We start from the raw sequence: 20,702 nt of genomic DNA on the forward strand, positions 1-20,702 counted from the left end.
GTGCCTGAGAAGCCGCCGCCGCCGCCGCCGCGTGGGCTGGGGAGCAGCCAGGCTCCCCGGATCCCCGGCTGGAGAGACGCGTCTCTCGCCCCTGCGCCCAGGAGGGAGGACCCAAGAGCGCGCAGGAGGGAGGACCCGGGAGCCTGGGCTTGCCTGGGCTTGTTCAGGCCCAGGCTGCTTCCCTTAGTGACCCAGCAGAGCGGGGGGGATTTCGAGAGTTTTCCGAGAGCCTCTCGGCCGAGCCCGAGCACAGAGGGGCTTGGAAGACTCCACGACCTGCTCGCCCCGTCCAAGGGAGAGCTCAGGTAAAACATCTGCGTTTCTCAGTCTGTCTGAAAGTTTGTAAAGGAGGAGGCAGGAACTAGATCAACTACTTTAATAATAATCATAATGAAAACCCTGTGGAATTGTGTAGCCCCGGAGTCAGAGAAGGGAAAGAATTTCCAAGAAGCAACAAAATGCTCTTTGATTTCATAATCTCTGGAGAGAAAGGATTCCTTTTTTGGGTTTTGCCCAGCTGGCTATTTCTTTTCTCTTAACTCGCCATCATGAGGGCGAGGAAGCACGCTGGCTTAGGAGCCGGAAAAGGGACTCGGGTTTTGCCGCTGCCTCTGTCCCAAATGTGGGATGGGAGCGCCTGTGAAGTGGAGCCATTGACAGCAGCTACCCAGGCTTGTTGTGAAAAGTCTCACGCTCTAGGAAAAGTGCTTTGGCCCCTGGAGTAGTATTACAGCTTGCATTTTAAAGGAAGGAGGGGGACGGGGTTTCAGGTGTTCTGCCCTGGCCTGCACTGGGTCGGGGCTGGAGGCTGCGGGTCAGGAGCCCTGCAGGGAGGGCACCTCTTGGGCTCAGGGCTGGGGACCACCAGCTGTTTGCGGCTTCTGCTGGCTCTCCTCGCTTGGAAGGACCGTGGCCAATCTCCCACCCTGCGCTCACTGGTCTCTGTGTCTGGTGGAACCTCTGGAAGGACCAGAGCCTGTGTCCTCTCCTGCTACATCCACAATAGCCTTGGGGAGCCAAGGAGTGGCCGGCTTCCTGGATAAATGCCTGTGTATGCCCTTAGTAGATGCCAGAAGTCGCGGCAAATGATGTGGGGCCAGCTCCGCCTCCTTCTCCGTGGGTCTTAGAGAACAAATGACCTCTCCCCCGGACCACGAGTGCTCGGCACTGAGGAAGCAGAAGGCCCCTGCACTGGCTCATTCCCCTTGAAGGTGGGGGCCAGGGGTGGAGGGAGCCGCTGTGGGAGCATCTGCTGTCATGTGGGTGGGTGGCTTGTCTCCTGAGCCTCCCAAACCTAAGGACTGGCCAGAGCAGCCCCCCTCTACCCTGCTGTGTCCTGCCAGTCCAGCTTCTCCCTGGCCCCAAGCATCCTGGGGTTAACTGACTGGGCAGCCCCAAGGACTGCACTTTTATTACCCAACCCCCATGCCCTTGAGACACATGGCAGATCAGTGATGCTAAACCAGGAGACACCTTGGGGCACTTACCATCAGTCGCTTCCTATGGATTGGGGCTGGCCCTGCACGTGTGACAAGATGGCCATCCCAGCCCTCACCTGTCCTGGTAGCTGGTCCTGGAGGTGCAGGAGGATGCTGGGGTGCTCCAGCCGCTGCCTCTGGAGATGCAGGGGGTGCAGGAGGATGCTGGGGTGCTCCAGCCGCTGCCCCTGCTTGTAAGATGCTGACCCTCTGGTTGGCAGAGACCAGACATAGACGTGTCGGAAAATAACTGTGCTGGACTCATCCATTCACTCAACAGATACTTACTGAGTCCTTGCTCTGTGGCAGCGTTATTCTAGCATTGGGCATGGTAAGCAAAAGCCTTGCCTTTGTGGAGCTTACCTTCTGGTGCAGGAGACACGCAATGAAAGAAGACAAATAATTGAAACAAAGTTGGGTGGTGGTAAATGCTACGATGGAGTAAGGAGATGAAGAGCCCTGGGGAGGGGGTGCTGTTTTTCATGGGGGGGTTAAGTCCTTGAGGAGAAACCTGCATAATGATGCAGGGTTGGGCTTGTCAAGCAGAAGGGTCAGCGTCCTTAAAAACTAATGCTGTTGGCTGTTACCCCTTTTATTATGAAATCCATCAGCGGAGATGAGTGAAGCAGCTTGGCAGGCCTGGGTCACCGATCTAACCATTTGATAGAGTCTCTCTAGTGTTGCCACCAGGAGGATGGCAGTTCTTGGGATTAACTACCCAAACCCCAAAGGAAATTCACGTCCCTCCTGTCCAACCCCGTGAGATGGAGAAGAGCTCTTGGTAAGCTGCTGAGAAACAGCTGCTCAGGGGCCCTGTGTTGAGTTCAAGGCACCCCAGGTGTCACCCAGCGTGCCTGCCATGGGCTGCCACCTCCCTGGTCAGGGCAGAACCAGGGGTGTGGGGTGGGATGGAGAGAGAGACCCTGCTGGGGTGAACGGACAGCCGCGTTGGCCTATAGCAGGGGAGAGAGCAGGGCAGGCCCAAGGTGCATTTCTGACCAGGTAGAATTGTGCTTGGCCCCTTCCCTTTTGGCCTTGGGCATCATGTCTCTTGCTGACCACCCCACACCTCTGAGCCTGCTTGGCGGGGCCCTGTAGCTCTCCAGAATCTTCCATGTTGGCACCCACCAGGACTTCCCTATCCCCCCAAAACCATTTAATCCAAAAATACTTCAAAACTCCCTTTCCCTCAGAGCCACTCCTAAGCCACGTCATTCCACACTTAATTTTTTAAAAAGCAAATGCTTACACCGTCTCTCCCATTTTTTCCCCGTCACCAAAGAATCACCTTCTCACAGACACTTCCAGAACATGTGCTTTGACTGTGTGCACACAGCTCTAATTATGTTCATTTGTGTGAATTGTTTCCATTTAAACCTAATTACTGTACTGGAGACTAACACTTAATGTGTATCGTTAAGTACGTGTCAAATTAACTTTGTTAGAAGTTGTAGTTAAGGTGGCAGAGAAATATAAAGAGCACTGTCTGGGCATGAGTTGGCAGCTGGGCTACCTCTTGTTTCCTCGCTGGTTCTGGGCAAGAATTTAACGTCTTTAAACCCATTTTCTCATCTTGGGATAAATAATGCCAGCCCTGCTTACCTGCCTCACAGAACCATTGTGGGGTCAGTGAGATGGGCCAGTCATTCTCCAAATAGTGTTCCTGGCTCTGGGCTCCAGGGGCCATGGAGGGAAAGACAGACAATCACTGTCTTCAGGATGACTGAAGTCAAATAAGTGATGTGTGGACAAGCATTTATTGAGCTGTGCCCATGTGTCACACTGTGCTAAGCACTTTATAAATGTTATTTTATTTAGTTCTTGGAGCACCCCTGCAAAGTGGCTACGGTTATCCCCATTTTACAGATGGGGAAACTGAGACCCAGAGGAAGCACGGAACTTGCACCACGGTGCGTGGCTCAAGTGTGGCTACGGCAGCGCCAGGGCTTGACTGTGTCACACCCACAGCTGTAAAGCCTCTGGTGCCATCAGGATGGAGCATGACAGGCACGGAGAGGGGAAGGCAAGACGCCTCGAGGCCTGAAGCCATTGTCAAGGCGCCCTGAGAACTGCAGGCCACTGTGTAAATTTAAGGGACCCCTGTCGTTAGGATTACCGTGTTCCTTATCTATTGCTGCGTAACAAATTACTGCAAACTGCGCAGCCTAAAGCTGTTATCTCCCAGTTTTCTGGGTCAGGAGTCTGGGCACGGCTCAGGGTCAGCCCGATCTGCTGCCAAGTTGCAGTCAAAGTGTCGGTCAGGGCCAGGGTCTCTCCTTCTCCTGGGCCCTCTTGTTCTGTGTTACATGCCCCACACTGCACTTGGCACTGGCACAAGCGTGACCACGTGGGGGCTGGCCAAGGAGGGGAGACCAGTGTGTCCCTAAGTAGCTGATTTGGTGTGACTTTATGTCCCAGCTCCGGGCCCAGGGCAACGTTAACGGAGGAAGGGGTGGTTCCCTCTCTGGGGGGGAGAAGCTGGAGGTGGGTCACCGTGGGGACGAGCAGACGAGGGGAACAGTGTGTGAGAACACGGGGCAGCTCTCTGTCTCTCGAAGCCAACTCGGCAGGTGAACTCACTGCCCTCCCCCCTACCTGGGACCTGACCCCCAGGGGTGTAAATCTCCCTGGCAGCGCAGGATATGACTCTTGGGGATGAGCCTGGACCTGGCATCGTGGGATTGAGAACATCTTCTTGACTAAAAGGGGAAGTGAAATGAAGCAGAGTTTTGGCGGCTGAGAGATCCCACCTGGAGTCGAGAGGTCACTCTGGAGGGCAATCTTATGCGCTATCTAGGTATCCATTTTTAGTTTTTAGTGTATTGGAATAGCTAGAAGGAAATACCTGAAACTGTTGATCTGCAACCCAGTAACCTTGATTCTTGAAAACAATTGTATAACTGTGTAGCTTACATGGTCTGACTGTGTGGTTGTGAAAATCTTGAATAATATAATGAATGCGGGTATGGGATGTTTTATATGTTCCTTTTTTTAGTTTTACTTTTATTTTATTCAACTTTAATTTTTGTGGAGTAATGAATATGTTCAAGGGATGATTGTGATGAACGCACAGCTGTATGATGGTGCTGTGAACAGTTGATTGTACACTGTGGATGGTTGTAGGGCATGTGAATGTGTCTCAGTAAAACTGCTTTTAAAAAACAGAACACAAGGCAGGAGAGAGCAGGTATGTGTGGGAAAGCCTGAGGAGCTTCGTGAGGCTGTGGGGTGGGGTGGGTGTGGGGTGCAGTGAGGGCTGTACCCCACCTCACTAGGAAAACGGGAGGGAGCCGTGTCGCCTCTTCTAGGTGATTTGTCTTTGGGCTTAGGATTCATCCAGGTGGGAGTATCCTAAGACAGCTCCTTGGAAACCCTGGGTGGTTTAGACAGCTCAAGAGTCACCCCTTAAACACCAGGTGTCCTAGTTGGCTAATGCTGCAGAATGCAAAACACCAGAGATGGACTGGCTTTTATAAAACGGGGGTTTATTTCACTACACAGTTGCAGTCTTAAGGCCACAAAGCGTCCAAGGTAACACCTCAGCAATCGGGTACCTTCACCGGAGGATGGCCAATGGCGTCCGGAAAACCTCTGTTAGCTGGGAAGGCAGCTGGCGTCTGCTCCAAAGCTCTGGCCTCAAAACGGCTTTCTCCCAGGACGTTCTTCTCTAGCAAGCTTGCTCCTCCTCAAAACATCACTCCCAGCTGCACTCCCTGAGTTCCCTCTCTCTGAGTCAGCTCATTTATATGGCTCCACTGATCAAGGCCCACCCCCGAATGGGCGGGGCCACGCCGCCATGGGAACATCTCATCAGAATCATTACCGACAGCTGGGTGGGGCACACTCCAAGCAAATCCAACCATCACCAAAACTTCTGCCCCACACAAGACCACAAAGATAATGGCATTTGGGGGACACAATACACTCAAACTGGCACACCAGGTCTTTCCAATTTTATCATTTTTGGATGGAGAACTTTCTGGAAGGTAGTACCTGCTTCCTCTGCTCCTTAAAACAGAATGCAGATAGTTTTACCTTTTCCTGCTGAAGCACTCACTTCTCTGAGCATTTGTTGCTGGGTGTGTGGTGTGAACATCAGCCTGGAGGCCCCGGCTACAGCCCACGGATTGTGTCAGCAAGTGTTTTTTTACTGTATTTCCATTTCTTCCATCATTCTTGACTTCTGTTTGGCTCTCCTTGGTCCATTCAGTGAATCTGATTTGAGCAAACCTTTTCCTCCTGTCTGAGTTGCTCCTTCTGAACTCCTGTGGGGTCAGACTCCCCCAAGCCCGTATCAGGTTAGCGTGGGGTCAGGGGTGAGTCCACACAGTGGATCTCAAGGGTAGGCTTGTCCCATCCCAATATCAGAATAAGGAGCAGTGTCCTTTGAAAACAGAGCTGTGCTTTGAGTCGTTACTTTCCAATATCCTTAGTTACGTGGTGTACTTGCTTTCTGATTTCAGCTAACCGTGCAGTGGGGAGACTTTATCAGAGGAGAGTGTGGATTAAAAGCATAAGAGAAGCTTGGAGATGGTACATTCTGAGGGAGTCAGAGTCAGGATGCTCGGAGGCCTCTTTTCCTTACTTCCTGGCTCCTGGTGGAGGCATTTAATGCGTGTATTTGTGATTCTGGTGTCTCCTAGTTTCCTGTCGCTGCTATAACAAATTACCCAAACCTGGGGGCTTGCAGCCACTGACATTTATTGTCTCGGTTCTGGAGGCCAGAAGTTGAAAATCCGGCTGCACTCCCTCCAAAGGCTCTGGAGAGAACCCGGTCCTGGCTGCTTCCAGCTTCTGGTGGCTCCAGGTGCCCTTGGCTTGTGGCTGCATCACTTCAATCTCCAGGACCGTCTCCACGTGGCCTTCTCCTCTGGGTCTCTGTCTTCTCTCCTGCACATCTCAAAGCTCCCTCTGCCCCTCTCAGAAGGATGCTTGTCATTCAATTTAGGGACCATCCAGATGATCCAGGATGACATCATCTCAAGACCCTTAACTTATCACACCTGCAAGGAGCCTTTTTCCAAATAAGGTCACAGCCCCAGGTTCCAGGGAGCAGGAGTGAGTGGATATCTTTTGGGAAGCTGCTCGGCTGACCACGATGAGTGATGCAACTAAAGGTTTAGCACAGGCCTGATAACTTCACAGGCATCACTATTGCACTGTTGCTGCTAAATTTGCACTCTTCATTCATTCATTCACTGAGTACCTGAGTCTCCACCCTGACCTGACCATCCTGCTGGGGGCTGAGCACTGGAGCTCAGTTAACTGGACTTCCGTGGCTCGGTCTGTGAACCTGCCCATGTTTATGAGACCCTCACTTGGGACGTGGCATTCCTAGTTCTGAGCAGCCAAGTCACAAATGAACTTATGACAAGTCCAAGTCACTGTTAACCTACAAATTAGGTGAATGCAAAGACAGTCCTAAAATGTAAGAACAACGCCTTACATTTACAGCTTTTAAAACTTTCCCATCTGTGGCCTCACTCTGCTTTTTCTCCTCTTTCATAGATGGCACCCAAAGGTTCAGCCGGGTCACGAAGCTCACAAAGGACCCAGACAGAACTTTCTCCTCCCTCCTTTCCCTCCCGCCCTTCCTTGCTCAACGGACGTTCATTAGCTGCAGCCAAGTCCTGGGTGTTGTGGCAGGTGTTGGGAGTGAAACGGGCGGCTCACACGTGGTCTAGTGAGAAGGGAGAAAGCAGTTGGGACATGTGCGATCCAGGGGGGCAGCACTGGGGCCTCCCCAGGAGGCTGGAGGACAAGTGAGGGCTGGCAGGTGGAGCTGGAGGGGAGAGAACCAGCATCTGCAGAGCTCGGGGGCAGGAGAGCCTGCGTCCCAGTGAGCAGGGGCCGTGGGCTGTCCCTCTGCACAGGGGGCTCAGGGAAAATCTCCCTTCCTGCTGCTCACCCCCGCAATGGGCCAGGGTTTGCTGCAACCAGAAAGTAAAGCTTTCTTCTTTTGGCTGCAGCCAGATCGACCTCAAATGCAAAATCCCCTGAATGGCCGAGTACCCTGCCAGGCTGCAAACCAGAGATTCCCAAGCAGGTGAGGCTGCATCTTCTAGAATAAGGGTGTGGAGATGAGATATTCGGCCTTCTGTTCTTTTCTGTTAAAAAGTGCACTTTTTAAATTATAAAAGTAGTGATGATTCTTGTAAAAAGTCAAACAGTTCAGATGTAGATGAAGTTAATGGACTGCGTCCATTTCTACACACGCATGTATACACACAAACACAAACACACATCATCATCATCTTAGGAGGCTGCTGGGACAGATCCCACACAGTGGGTTGGGTTTGACGATGGGAATTTATTTGCTTGTGGTTTCGGAGGCTGGCAGGCTTGCCTCCTCTGGGGTGGGTAGCTCTCTGGCTGGGCAGCCATCTCTGGGGTCCCTATTACATGGCCATGTCCTCTCCTTTCTCTTCTATTGACTTCCAGCTCCTCCCCGGGGCTTGCTCTCCTGCGGCTGCATTTCTTCTGCTTATGAAGGACCCGAAATCTGGATTAGGACCCAGCCTCGTTCAGTCGGGCTGCACCTTAACTAAAAATAACATCTTCAAGAGGCCTGTTTACAAGGGGTTCACACCCACAGGAACGCAGACTGTGTTTTTTGGGGGTACATAGTTCAGCCTTCCACACGCTTGCATGCACATGTGTTCACACGCTTTGCCTCCCCTCCCCACGGGCAGCCGTGGTCAGCCTTGGGCCTGTCCTCCCAGGCCACCCAGCTCCCGGAGGGGTTTTTGTTAACTGTTTTCTGAGCCTCGTGACAGAGCAGAGCAAACTCCAGAGAGGTTGTTAAGAGCCTCATATTTCTAGAACCTCAGTCGCAGGCAGGACCCGTCCACAGATCGGGAGCCAGACTGTGACCTGCAGGGGTCTGGTGGGGAACGGGTGGGAGTGGGGTTCACCTGAGAGCCTCCAGATAGGCTGTTGCAGTTCCACTCGGCCTCTGGAGTCTGGGGGCTCCCCAGGCTGGAGGGACTCCAAGCATCCTGGTATTTATCATCCCCCCACACTCGGCTGGTCTTTGGAGGTGCCTGGGGTGGAGTGGGTCCACTCCCCCCCTCCCTTGAAGGTGAGCCCACGGCTCCCCCTTCCCCACCACCCTGCCCACTGTGGGCGCAGGTCCCTGTGTGTTCCACGGGGCTGGTGGGTCGGGAATGCAGAACGACTGCGTTATCAGGAGACATTTATTCAGGTGAGACAACGTCATTGTCGCCCGGGAAGCACCTGCCACATGTGAGCACACAGCGTTCTCTGTTGTGACCACAAGAAGAATTGTCATCTCTCTTTCCTCGTGGCTTCCCTGTCGTGTCCTAGGAGCTAGAGTGGCAGGGAGGTGAGCTCTGAGGGTTCGGGAGCCCTGGTGGGAGGTCAGCGGAGGCTCTGATCAGCCAGACGGGCATCCGTGGGGCCACCTGCCTGGCCTGAGGGCTGTTAGCAGAGGCCCCTCCGAAGGGGGCACTGTCCAGGACATACCCAGAGACCCAAGCTGACTCTTTGCCCAGGATTACCAAAGAAGAGAGAAAAATGTGATTAGTTCTACTAGAGGAGCCTCTTGTCTGCGGCACGGCTGCCAGTTGGGGCCGTATGAGTCTCAGTTGTGGGGGGCTGGGATGTTAAATAGCACCCCTTTCTCCACCCACAAGATGCCGCCGCACTGGAGGCAGCTAGTTGTCCAAACTGCGATAATTAAAACTGTCTCCAGACATTGCCACGTGACCACAGGGGCAAAGTTGCCCCTAGCTGGGAACCCCCTATCTCACATGACTCCGGCTTTGGCATCAGAAGCTGCCCTTGCACTTCTCGGCAGCTTTCTTTGTTTCCTTTCCAAATGGCTGACCTCATCAGGCCTATTTGTTTGTTTCAGTTGACTCACCCAGCTATAACCACAAGCAGCCTTCCTACTTTGGGGGATCCCCAATGACTTGTCATCTGACCATGTATGTAAATCTGAAAGAGTCTTTCCTACCGAACTGAGGACAGAAATCCTCCTCTCTGTTTTAGCACCGCCTGGTCAGGGCTTCCAGAAAGCATTTCAGGCCACGCCGAGATTGTGCTGGCGGTTTTGTTCTGAGCACCTTTAACGGTTCTGTGTTCTCATTGTGACACGGTTCCCTCAACCTAGTTTGGGTCTCAGCCCGTGACGTGCACAGGCTGAAGTTGGCCGGTGCTTGAGGGGTTATTTTAAGGCGTCTGACCGGGGACTGGGGGTGGGGGGCAAGACAAGACGGGGCCTTTGGGAGCGTGGATCCAGGAGGAGGGGTCAGGGCTGGGGGAGACCCCCCCCACTTCTCTGCCCCTTGAGCAAGGCCGGGCCCCTTTGCTGGCTCCTCCTGGGGCATCACAACCGAACAGGCGGCCCCTCTCCTTCCAGCCAGCCCTCTTCTTCCTGGCGAGTGGAGCTGTGACCACGTCTGCCTTCCTTCCATCCCTGGTCCTCTTGGGCTCCTTTCTCAGCCTCACTGTCGCCTTAGGAAAATGGGCTCTGGTTTCCTGGGGGGGGCTTGGTATCTCAGCATCCCTACCCAGGGATTGAAAACCCATGTTATGGAAAGGTCTCAAAAAGCTACACCACCGTTCTCATGGACCATTGCTGTTTCTGTTTTGCAAAGACTCCCAGAGACTCGATTCAGTCGGCCAGCCCGGGAGCACCAGGCCACTGAGCCTAAGCGGTGGCCGGGACCCTGGACCCGCCATCCCCCCGCCCCCTTGTCCCAGGCACAGCTTCTGTGACCTTGCACCAGGACAGTGCTGTGCAGGGGACACTCATACCAGCCTCGGGGGCCAGAGTCAAAGAGCTGGAGCAAACTGGCTGCTAAGGGCTCGTACTCTGGGCTGGCAGGAAATACCCCGTGACACCACCAGATTGGTGCCACTGGCCCCACAGCTGTCCAGCTGGCACCTGATTAACAGCTCCATCAAATCGTCCTCTTCCAAACCGGCCGGTCCCCCAAGTGCACGGCGGTCCTCACTGAAGGGCTGTGGGACAGAGGGGTAGCCAGGCAGGCCTGTGTGTGCTCAGAGCAGTTGGGGGGCTCTGGTGGCAGCTGGAACTTGCTATTTGCTCTCTGCGACCATTCCCTGCCTTCACCTGCACTGGAGCTTGGCAGAGCTCAGAGTCTTCCAGATTCCAGCTTCTGGGGTCGCCCGTCTGTTGGCTACTGGAGGGGAGCTGCCTTCCCCTAGATAGCCGTCCGCGGCCCCCACCGTCACCCCTGCCGCGCACAGCCTCACCTCCACTGACCAAGGCGGGGGGACTGCTGGATGGTTGCGGGGATCAGGGTTTTTTCCGTCTCTCCCCCTCTGTTCCTCCCCTTCCCTTTTATTTTTTTTCACCAGTTTTAGGTGTAGAGTCCCGGTGACTCAGAGGAGAGATGTTCCAGAGCTGATTGGCTGCCGGCAGGCCACAGGAGGGGAGCCGAGAGGGGAGGGGACCGTGAGCTGGCACCTGGCAGGTGAGCGCACACCTACAGAGGGGCCCAGCCTGAGCCCGACAGGTGGAGCCAGCCCCAAGGGGCCGCAGCCCGAGGTCCAGTCTCATGTCCTCCTTCCGCCCACAAAGCAGGTAACTGACCCTTCTCTTTTTTCTGCTTGTTTTCTTTTCTGACAACTTCAGGGAACATTTACTGCTTGAGAAAAAGACCTCTGGGATGGGGTTGGGGGGAAATCACACATTTGTTTGGAGAGAAATTTGCTGTTTGCATATAAGAAACTTGGCCTTGGTCTTGGAAAAGTCCTAATTTTCAGGTCCTTGGCTCTGAAAAGCAAATTTTTTGCTGAACCTGGATGTGTAATGGCAGATGGAGAAAGTGAGGCCCTGAAACAATGAGGTTTTGGTTTTTGGTGTGTTTTTGGTAACTGCAAATGAGAAGCCTGTGAGGGGCTTTGGGGTGCTGGGTGGGCTGTTTTCCTTGAGGTGGGAGTGGAAAGGGGGTGGTGGGCTCTGCGGGACTTGGCATTGTCACAGCAGCTCTCTCCCTTCCTACTCGGAGGAAGATGGGTGAGTAGTTCTGAGCTTCCTCTAAAGCTCGTATTTGTGTTCCAGCCCACTGGACTGGATTTGCTTTGAAATTTTCACCTCTCTTTTTACAAATTCTAGACTTACAAAACCTGCCTCAGGCATTCCCACCCTCACTGCTTCTTGGCCCATTAGTGTTCCCTTGGACAGTCCTTTTGGGGAACCCCTGGCCTGAGGACAGGGAGGGAAGGTGCCCGGCTTGAAACCAGGGTTGGCCTTGGCATTTTTGACAGAATTCAAAATGTGCTTGCTCTCTTTCCCCGCACGGTCATGTATCCCTTCCCAGCAAGCTCATCACCCAAATTTGTGGATCCTCAGCACATTATATCCTGCAAGAAGAGAACTGAGAAGCTGTTTTTTGCTGTAATTGAAACTTTGTGACTGAAATCTTAAGTGGTTTGCTTTGTTTTTTTGTTTGTTTGTTTTTATTCCAAGCTAATTTGTGATGCCCAAATTGCTTAGATTATGTGATGTGTCTGCTCAGATTCCTTCAGCCGCAAGAAACAGAAAGTCCTATTCAAATTGACTTCAGTAATAGGGAGGTTAAGAATTTTATAAAACAAGAAGTGCGGAGAGAAGGCAGCCTCACGGTGGGTTGAACTCATCGGCTTGGTGATGACGAGGGATTCCGTTCTTTGTGTCCCTGCTCTGTCAACCTCACCGTATTGACTTCCCCCACTGAGCTCCCCTCCCCCCTGGCTCTTTGTGGGGGTCTCTCTTTGTGAGGGAAGAAAGCTTTCCCCAAGCCCCTGTCTGATTTTCCCTCATGTCTCACTAGCCAGAATTCTATCTCATGCCCAGCCCCAAACTGGTAAAGGAATAGGGGATCATGACTGGCTTCGGGGGGGCACATAGCTGGGAGGAGGAGGAAGAGATCCAAACAAAGTCAGGGTCTGGTAACACGGAGAAAAGGAGGAATGGATTCAGGACAGGCAATCAAGAATGTCCGCTTTGTCAGAAAATTGTAATTTATTCAGTCCTAAATGCATTAGGCATAATACAATCACTCCTGCTCCTGAAATGCATGTATTTTCCATTAAGTTCTTAATGCAGGTGTGGTTTGAGATGTCACGGCATCTGCCCTTAGCCTTTCACTTCCAGGGAGGCTCCTCTTCGCAGGGTGCAGTGAGGCTGGGTGACTTCACACGTTGGAGCTCCTTTCCTTCCTGATGGACCTGCTGTCTCCAGAGGCAGCTGACCAAGGCTCCATCCCCCAAAGCTAGAATAGTGGAAAGTGGGGTCATAAGTATTACGAGACGTTAGGTAACCACGTCTCCCCAGCTCTGCAAAGGGCAGAGGCCTCGGGCTTCTGGGGTAGCAGCCCCAAAGAGCTGCCAGGTGTGTCTGTCATTTGTCCGGGGACACCACAGCGATCAGAGGGACATGCCTGCAGCAGCATCACCTACCAGGGGCTCGTGGCATTTTCCCTTTTCTCCTGGGCAGGCACAGGTACTGCTGAAGCTTGGGGGCAGTGAGGAGGGTGCTCACTCCACTGGGAGAGCTTGGGCCACTAGACACAGCCCTGGTGGTCATTTTTGAGGCTCATAACACCCAAGTAAATCTTTCTTGGCCCCGTTCCTGAGATGGCAACTCCCAAGGTAGGCTTGCCTCTGCCCTAGCTGGATGGAAGTGCCCTGCAAATCTGGACAGAGGCCCTTCTCAACCACTGTCACCCCCCCACACCCCCCACCCTCAGAGGTTCCAGGTGAGATGGAAACAGATGCAGAAAAATTCCTTCTCGCTTTTGACATCATCGTGAGATGTAAGAGGATGCTTTTGGTCTGTGTTGGGCTGTGTTAAACACCACAGCTTCCTCCAGAGCTTGGCAGAGGGCTTTGCCTCCTCCACCCCGTCTTTTTCCTGTTGGCACGGGCACTTTAAAGGCCCTTGTCCTCAAGCCTCCAAGGGGTTCAGACCCAACCATTAAATTTTGCTGCAGAGCAAAGGAAGGAAACTTGGCTGTTTGGAGGCACTTTCCAGTGAAAAGATTACGACCCAACTTTGCATGGTTTTCTTCCATGAAAGTGGCTTTTCTTTTCAAGGCCGTCAACTCTGGCCCCTACCATGGCCACACTGGCCCCTCAGCCTCATTAGAGGACGTCAAGGCCGTTGGGGTGCATCCCTCTTTGGTCTAATACAGGCATATTGTGTCAGGATCAGAGAGACGTCAGGGATGGGTTTTTCTCATGCAGATTGTGCCAACCGGGCCATGCCACGTTGGAGCAGATGGTGACCTTCGGGTGACTTACAAGACAGGGGCTCTCCTTGGACTCTAATCGTGTGCTGAGTGTCTGCTCTGCATCCATTGCTGCACTGAGTGCTGCTGGTGAGCAGAGGAGTAGAGGACAGAGTTTCAACCTGACACGCTCTCTGTCTTGTGGAAGCCAGGGGTACGATGTGTGGGACGGTGGGGGCAGCTCACAGAGTGGGATCGAGGCCCAGCCTCCAGCCACCTCTCCTTGTGCCGCACTCTGCGGCCAGGAGGAATTTTGACACAAATCTGGAAAGATCCCTTTGCCCCTTAAAGCATGCTGGGGCTTCCATTGCTCCTAAAGAAAGGCCAGCTCTTAATTCTTCATTCATCTCGGCAGCCTCTCCCCGTCGCTTGCCTCCTCCCTTAACCCCTCCTTTGCCCGTCCCGCCTTCCATGCCCCATTAACTCTTGCCCTCTCCTGACCTAGATGAGGCCAGAAGTCCCAGGCCACACCCTGTGTCGTGGCTGTCTCCCCACGGCCTTTGCGTGTCTGTGGCTTCTTGCCCATCTCTCGTTGGGCCGCCAGCGAGGATGGCTGCTTGTTCTTGCTGCTGGATTCTCAACACTCAACCCAGTGTCAGCACCTCGGAGGCACTCAGTGTGGGGAAGGAGTAAAGGGATAGATTTGTGCAGATTTGGGAAGAGGTCTCCTGAGTGACTTCCACAGTGGATGGAGGTCACCGCTGCTTTCTGGGAAGTCGTGACATCCAGGACTTTGTCACCAGAATCAGCTTTTCCCCGAGTACTGAAGAGGCTCAGAGCTCCCCTGGTCAAGGCGGCTTCTGGCTTCCTCACACTCCTCCCCATTCTCTGCAGCAAGAGGTGTCGGGCCCAGGCTCGAAAGGGCCCCTGTAAGGAGTGAAGTGAGGGGAGGCGGGCCTCTGGCTGCGCTCGAGGCTTTGGAAACTTCCTTTGGTAATGAGCCGAAGCTTGGCCTGGCCCCGAAGTCCTGGCCTGGCCCCGAAGTCCTGGCCTCTTCTCTCTGATTGTGAAAATGGTCCCCAAAGTGTAGGCCTCCTCCCTCTGACTGGGGAGATAGTCTCTAAATTCCTGGGCTCCTCCCTCTGACTGGGGAGATCATCCCCAAGGTCTCTGATGAGAGCCCTGGACTCAGCAGGGACAAGGAGGACCCTCCTGGCTCCCAGAGCTGCCCGATCAGCCCCAGTGCCTGGGCGGCAGCTTTCGGTCAGATAACTGCCTAGATTCAGGAAAGGGGGATCTGTTTGGAAACCGGGGCTAGGGGCTGCTTAGTGGTAGAGGATGCGTCTGGTGGGCTTGGAGGGTTCCCAGCTGCCATCTTGCTTTTCCGACCCAGCCTTTCCGTGGGACCATTTCCGAGGCCCGGCTGCTACCCAGGCTTCCTTCTTCCCTGCCCTGCATTGGTGCTTGCTTGAGGCTTCTGCTCGGGTTCAAGGGTTCCCCATCCCTGAGAAAAGCACATGCCCTTCCCCCGCCCAGACCTGACCTTGACCCGTCAGCAGCTCTGAGCTGGTGACCGTCCCCCAGCCCACGTTCCGGCCTCACCCGCCCCCGACTCTGAACGAGCCGCTCACCCAGGTGCTCACTGTGCCCACACAGCCCTGCGGGCCCCGGCTACTTTGTTCCGCGTCGCTGACCTTACCTTGTGGCGTCAGCCGCTGTCTTCATAGCCCGGGCTCCTCCACCTGGTCCAGTCTGGGTCAGCGGTCCAGGGACAGGGCGAGCCTTTATTTGGGTTCTGACTCATCCCTGTGTTCTTTGAGGACTACGGCTGAGGATATGGTCGGCACTGAATCCCAGACCTGCTGAGTCCGAGTCTCTGGGTGTGGGGTTGGGAATCTGCCTTTTTAACGCGTTTGGCAGGAGACGCTCACACACAGGGAGAGCCATGGACGTTACGGGTCGGATTGCCTACCCCCAAGATGATCTGTTGAAGTCCTAATTGCCAGTACCCCCAAATGCAACCTCATTTGGGAATAGGGTCTTTGAAGACAGAATTAGGTATGATAAAACGGGCCTTTAATCCAATATGGCAGGTGTCCTTATAAGATGCAGAGAACCGGACACAGACAGGCAGACAGACACTGGGGAGACAGCCACGTGACGATGGAGGAGCAGAGCAAAGCATCTACAAGCGAAGGAGAGCCTCGATGGCCTGGAAACACCCCCCGCAGGTTTCAGAGGGGTGAGCGCTGCTGACAGCTTGGCCTTGGGCTTCTGGCCTCCAGAACCGTGGGACGGTGACGTCCTGTTGTCTGAGCCACAGTTTGTGGTACTTCACTGTGGCAGCTCCAGGAAGCTGAAGACAACTGCTCTAACCCGATAAACATGATCCGCTGGAATGTGCCTCTGGGATAAAATTTGCTGTGTCGGGGGCGATTCTTTCCCACTAAAAGATGAAGATTAAAGTCCAGCCCGGAAGAGGAACCAAGGTAAGAACAAACTCCCGTCAACAAGCTCTCTGACATTTCATGTACCTGGGCAGGAATGACCTCTCGTGCCCTCCATCCTGCAGGTCAGACGTCGTTCTCCCCTCTGGTGACGAGATCGTGCCGGCTCTTGAGGCTGCTTTTGTCTGCTCCAGCTTTGTCGCTTTAATTCCCCTGAAGACACGCGCCCTACCACCGACAGAGCCACCGTTCTCTCCGTGGTCTGCGTACAAACCAGTTAGGTCCCCAGATCTAAAAGCATCCTCTCGAGCGGGGCCTGGGGTAGGGGAGGGGTTGCTCCTGCTTTCCTCCATGGCTTCCTTTTTCTGTGGCTTGCTGTTTGAACTGCTGTCACTTGCTGATTTTTTTCTCGTCCAGGGACTTGCTGACTTTTTCTCCTTGTCACCCAGTGGTGGCCAGCGCTATCTGGGTCTCCTGCCCACCCGTCTCAGCTTTCCCTCCATTTTTTCCTTTCCTCCCCAGATGTCCTGATCACCAGGTCCTAGGATGAGACAAGACGAGCCTGCCCACGAGTCCCCTCCCGGGGCCCCCCGGGCCAGCTGTGAGTGTTTCTTTGGCAGTGTCTTAGCTGGTTGTTGTGAGTAATAGTGAAGGAAGCAATCAGCAAGTCTACTGCCCTAGAAGTGCGGCACGTTGGCGGCCGAGAGGGAGGGGAAGGCAGGAGGTGCAGGGCTGTTGCGAGAAGCTCCGCTCCAGGATGCCGGTTGGTGAGTGCTGCTGGGGGGCAGCTGGAGGGCCCCTGTGAAGGCTGAAGGAAAACAGCACAGGGGCCGGGCCATGGAGGGCTCCAGCAAGGGTGGGATGGTGGGCTTCTGGCTGGGGCAGAGTTTGCCCATCGGGCTGATGATCACCAGCATTTACAGGACACTTCCTGTGCTGGCAGCCTTGCCCTGAGTGTTCTAAATGTAATAATAGCTCATGAGCTAGAGTCCCTTATCCCCATCTTACACAGACAAACTCAGAAGCACAAAGAGAAAAATTAACTGCAGATACAGTGAATAGAAAAGGGGGCTGGGTTTGAATCTGAACAGATTCTCTTAGCCACTGGCTCGGGTCCTCCGAGAGGGGCCTGGGTGGGTTTTGCTCCCCATGGACCTGATTTGAATGTGAACCATGCACACGCTGTCGCACCCATGAGACAAATCCTGATTGCAGTCATTAAGCTGGAGAAGGCGTCTGCCCGAGCAGTGGAGAAGTCTCCACACTGGGGAGAACTCTTCTTTTCAGTCAAAGCCAAGCCCAGGATATCCACGGGCATGAGAAGCTGGTGGTGGTTTCTGTCCCTTGGCCTGTAAGAAAGCTTCCTCCAAGGGGACTCGGCCGAGATGAGAGTCAAGTTCTCTGGGTCCCACCAGCTCCGCCTACAGAAGACAACTTTGGGTCCACCGAACCTCAGTTCAGTCCAGCTGGGTTGTGTGGCAGTGGGAACTGCACCCAAGGCCCGAGGGTAGAGCATGAAGACGCAGTGGTGCTTCTCCAGGTCTGGGACAGGACACAGCCATGGTCTCCAGTGAGCCTGCGATAAGCCACGAGTGGGGCCTGTACTTCGGCAGACCTCACGGGAGCAGCCTTGGCCTTGGCTTTCTCCCTTCAGCCTCTTGGCACTCTGTGGTGTTCTCCACATCCCGCTCTTTTCTCCATGGTTCTCCAATCTGGCACCTGCAGAAATTGATCCTAGCCTGAGAGGTGATGCTGAAGGTCAGTGCCCTGCTCCTCTGACCCCACTGGCGAAGACGACCTGCTCCCTGTCAAGCCACTGCCCAGGCACCACCTGCCCACACCACCTGCCTATCCCAGTGCTTCCCAGACTTGGAGGGGAGAGGAGCCTGCTTCTGTTCTGACCACTTTATGAAGGTCAGAAGGCGCCTTTGAGAGTTTTTCTGGGATTCGGAGACCATCCTTGGCCTTGACACACTCTGGCCACTAAGACCTCCCTCCATTCTAAGCCTGTTCTCCCTTTCTCTTACCACTGGAGAGCAAAGCGAGCAGCCGGGCTCCTTCGGCAAAATCTCATCCCTCCTGGAATTGTTCTGTTGTCCTCAAAGAGGCTGGAGCTCCAAGGGGTCGCTTCAGGGAGGGTCCCTCTGTGACACACATGGGATTGACCGAGCCCAGCCCGCCACAAATTCCCCTCTGCTCCCCGGGCCTACTGAGCTGGGCGTGGGCTGGAGTGGGGCTGGTGAAACGCCCGGAATGCCGGCTGGAATTACAGACCAACACTGAGAATTCCTTACGGGAGTTTTTTTCCGAGGCAGCATTTAGGATTGCTTTAGATCTGAAGTCTTTACATTTTCCCCAATTTTAGGAAGAAGTAAAGAATGTCTTTTTTTTCCCTCAACCACTGATTTTTTTCCAGGTACTGAACTTTTAGGGGCCGCTTGCTGGGTTTATGAACTCACTAGCCTATTAATTTGAGTTCAGGTGGAAAAAGTACAAATAACCTCTTTTTCTATCTAGGTTTGATTTTAGTTATGCCAACATAAAAACAAGAGAGGTTGTCATTCTCAGATACAGTTCACCAGTGGAAGTTCCTGGGAAATTAATAGAGAAATGGAGACAGCAGGCAATTTTTGTTTCAGTTTAGGTCTTTGATAAAACTAATGTTCATGGTAATTTGATTTGCTGTAGCGGACTTTAGAGCAGCTGGGATGTATTTTGTCACTTTTATATCTCACAGTAGAAGAACTGTAGATACTCAGACATTCTTTTTTACTGGGCTCTTTGCCTTTCTAGAAATTCTGGAAGATGAGAGGAGCAGGGTTGGCTCCATGGGGTGATTTTAGAATGGGTTAGGACATTAGGAGCTCTGCACATACACAGCTGCTGTGATTTGGGGAACTGGGGTGAAGGTCCAATAAGTTGAGAACATCCAGGCCCGTGAGAGTGTACTTCTGCTCTTGGGGATGTGTGAGTAGATTCTAGACAGCAGTTCCTGAGTTGGAGAGAAAGCTGGAGGTTTTCATGTTTGACTTGAATATGGAGGCAGTGGAGTTAGATGCAAATTTTACGTTCTGGGGGGAAGTGCTTGACTTCTCGACTGTGAGGCAAAGTGAGGTTTTAAAAATATTTATTGACGTCCATCACTGGATGAACGGATAAACAAAATGTGCTATATCTACACAATGACATATTATTCAGCTGCAAAAAAGGAATGAAGTTTGGATACATGCGACAATATGGATGGACCATGAAGACATCACATTGAGTGAAATAGGCCAGACACAAAAGTACAAATATTGTATGATTTCATTTAAATGAAATAATTGGAATATGCAAATTCATAGTACCAGAAATTAGAATTTAGGGGCCAAGGTCGAGGTAAGGAATGAGGAGAAATCCTTAACTGATGGAGAGTTTCTGTTTGGGGGATGGGAAGGTTCTGGCAGTGGATGATGGTGATGGTAGCAAACATCATGAATATAATTAACATCACTGAATTGTAAACTAGGGAAGTAATTAAAATGGGAAATTTTAGGTTGCATATATGTTACCAGAATAAAAATTTAAAGACCATAGAATTATACAACACAGACAGTGAACCCTGATGTAAATAAACTGTGGGCTACAGTTAATAATATAAATATAATAATATTATTTCATCGGTTGTAACAAAGGTGCCACACTAATGCAGTGTTAATAATAGGGAAAACTGGGCGGGGGGTGGAATGTGGGAACTCTGTGCTTTCTGCGTGATATTCCTGTAAACTGACAAGTTCTCTAATAGAAAAAACTGGCAGACAGAATAAGCTGAAATAAATATTTAAGCTGTAAAACTGAAAGAAAAGAGAAAGAAGGGAGGTGCCTGCAGGGCACCTGTAGCTTTTCTGCAAAGAGGAGGAGAAAAAAGGAAGAAAGACCCTGGCTCACAGAAAAGATAACTGGAAGGAGAAAAAAGTAGAAAAGGTAAAGGAAGAACCTCCGAGTTCAGCCAATTTGTAGACTTACTAGCGGAGAGTTGGTTTTCCTTCTAGTTCAACAGCAGGTGGAAACTGCCAAGGCAGAGGGAGAGAAAGAGGATACCCCGCTGAAAGAATAGGGGTGTCCTCACAGAACCTTAATTAGTGCCCAGGGCCGGGCTTCATAGATGCCTCTGAAGACGCTGCACTCCGTGCTGGCCAGGGACTTGCTCTGCACCTTCAGCTTTGCAGAATCTAAGCCTTTCACCAGAAATCAATGCGTAAAACATAGAAAAGAACACAGGTACAAGAATGATTTCAAAATCAAAACTTCCAAAGATTTTCATGCAAAAAGCCACAATATTTAAAATAAATCTGATGTGTGAACCAAAGGATATATTGAAGATTGTACATTAATGAATATATATATATATCTCTCTCTAAATCTGTATCTATATCTATATCTATATCTATATATATTCTTGCTAATAATTGTATATCACTAGAAGGTGCACACACTACAGATGAAAGACTAGAGTAACTGGATACCTGGACCCATAAGGAAAAAATGAGCCTTGAACTTTGTCTTATACCCTACATGCAAAGTAACTTAAAATC

At 52.4% G+C, this 20,702-nt stretch overlaps 2 long non-coding RNA genes across 2 annotated transcripts; one reads left to right on the forward strand and one right to left on the reverse strand.

Moving 5' to 3' along the window:
• Positions 1–223: 223 nt before the first annotated feature.
• Positions 224–19,647, forward strand: LOC119528000. The gene is made up of 5 exons (XR_005215531.1): positions 224–305; positions 10,827–11,052; positions 15,775–16,170; positions 16,254–16,404; positions 16,651–19,647. It is a non-coding gene; the product is annotated as an uncharacterized LOC119528000 (long non-coding RNA).
• LOC119528001 lies at positions 12,456–16,012 on the reverse strand. The gene is made up of 2 exons (XR_005215532.1): positions 15,381–16,012; positions 12,456–12,724 (listed from the first exon to the last, which is right to left on the reverse strand). It is a non-coding gene; the product is annotated as an uncharacterized LOC119528001 (long non-coding RNA).
• Positions 19,648–20,702: the final 1,055 nt, after the last annotated feature.

Source organism: Choloepus didactylus, chromosome 2 (assembly GCF_015220235.1).
Source record: "Choloepus didactylus isolate mChoDid1 chromosome 2, mChoDid1.pri, whole genome shotgun sequence".
NCBI classification, from domain to species: Eukaryota; Metazoa; Chordata; class Mammalia; order Pilosa; family Megalonychidae; genus Choloepus; species Choloepus didactylus.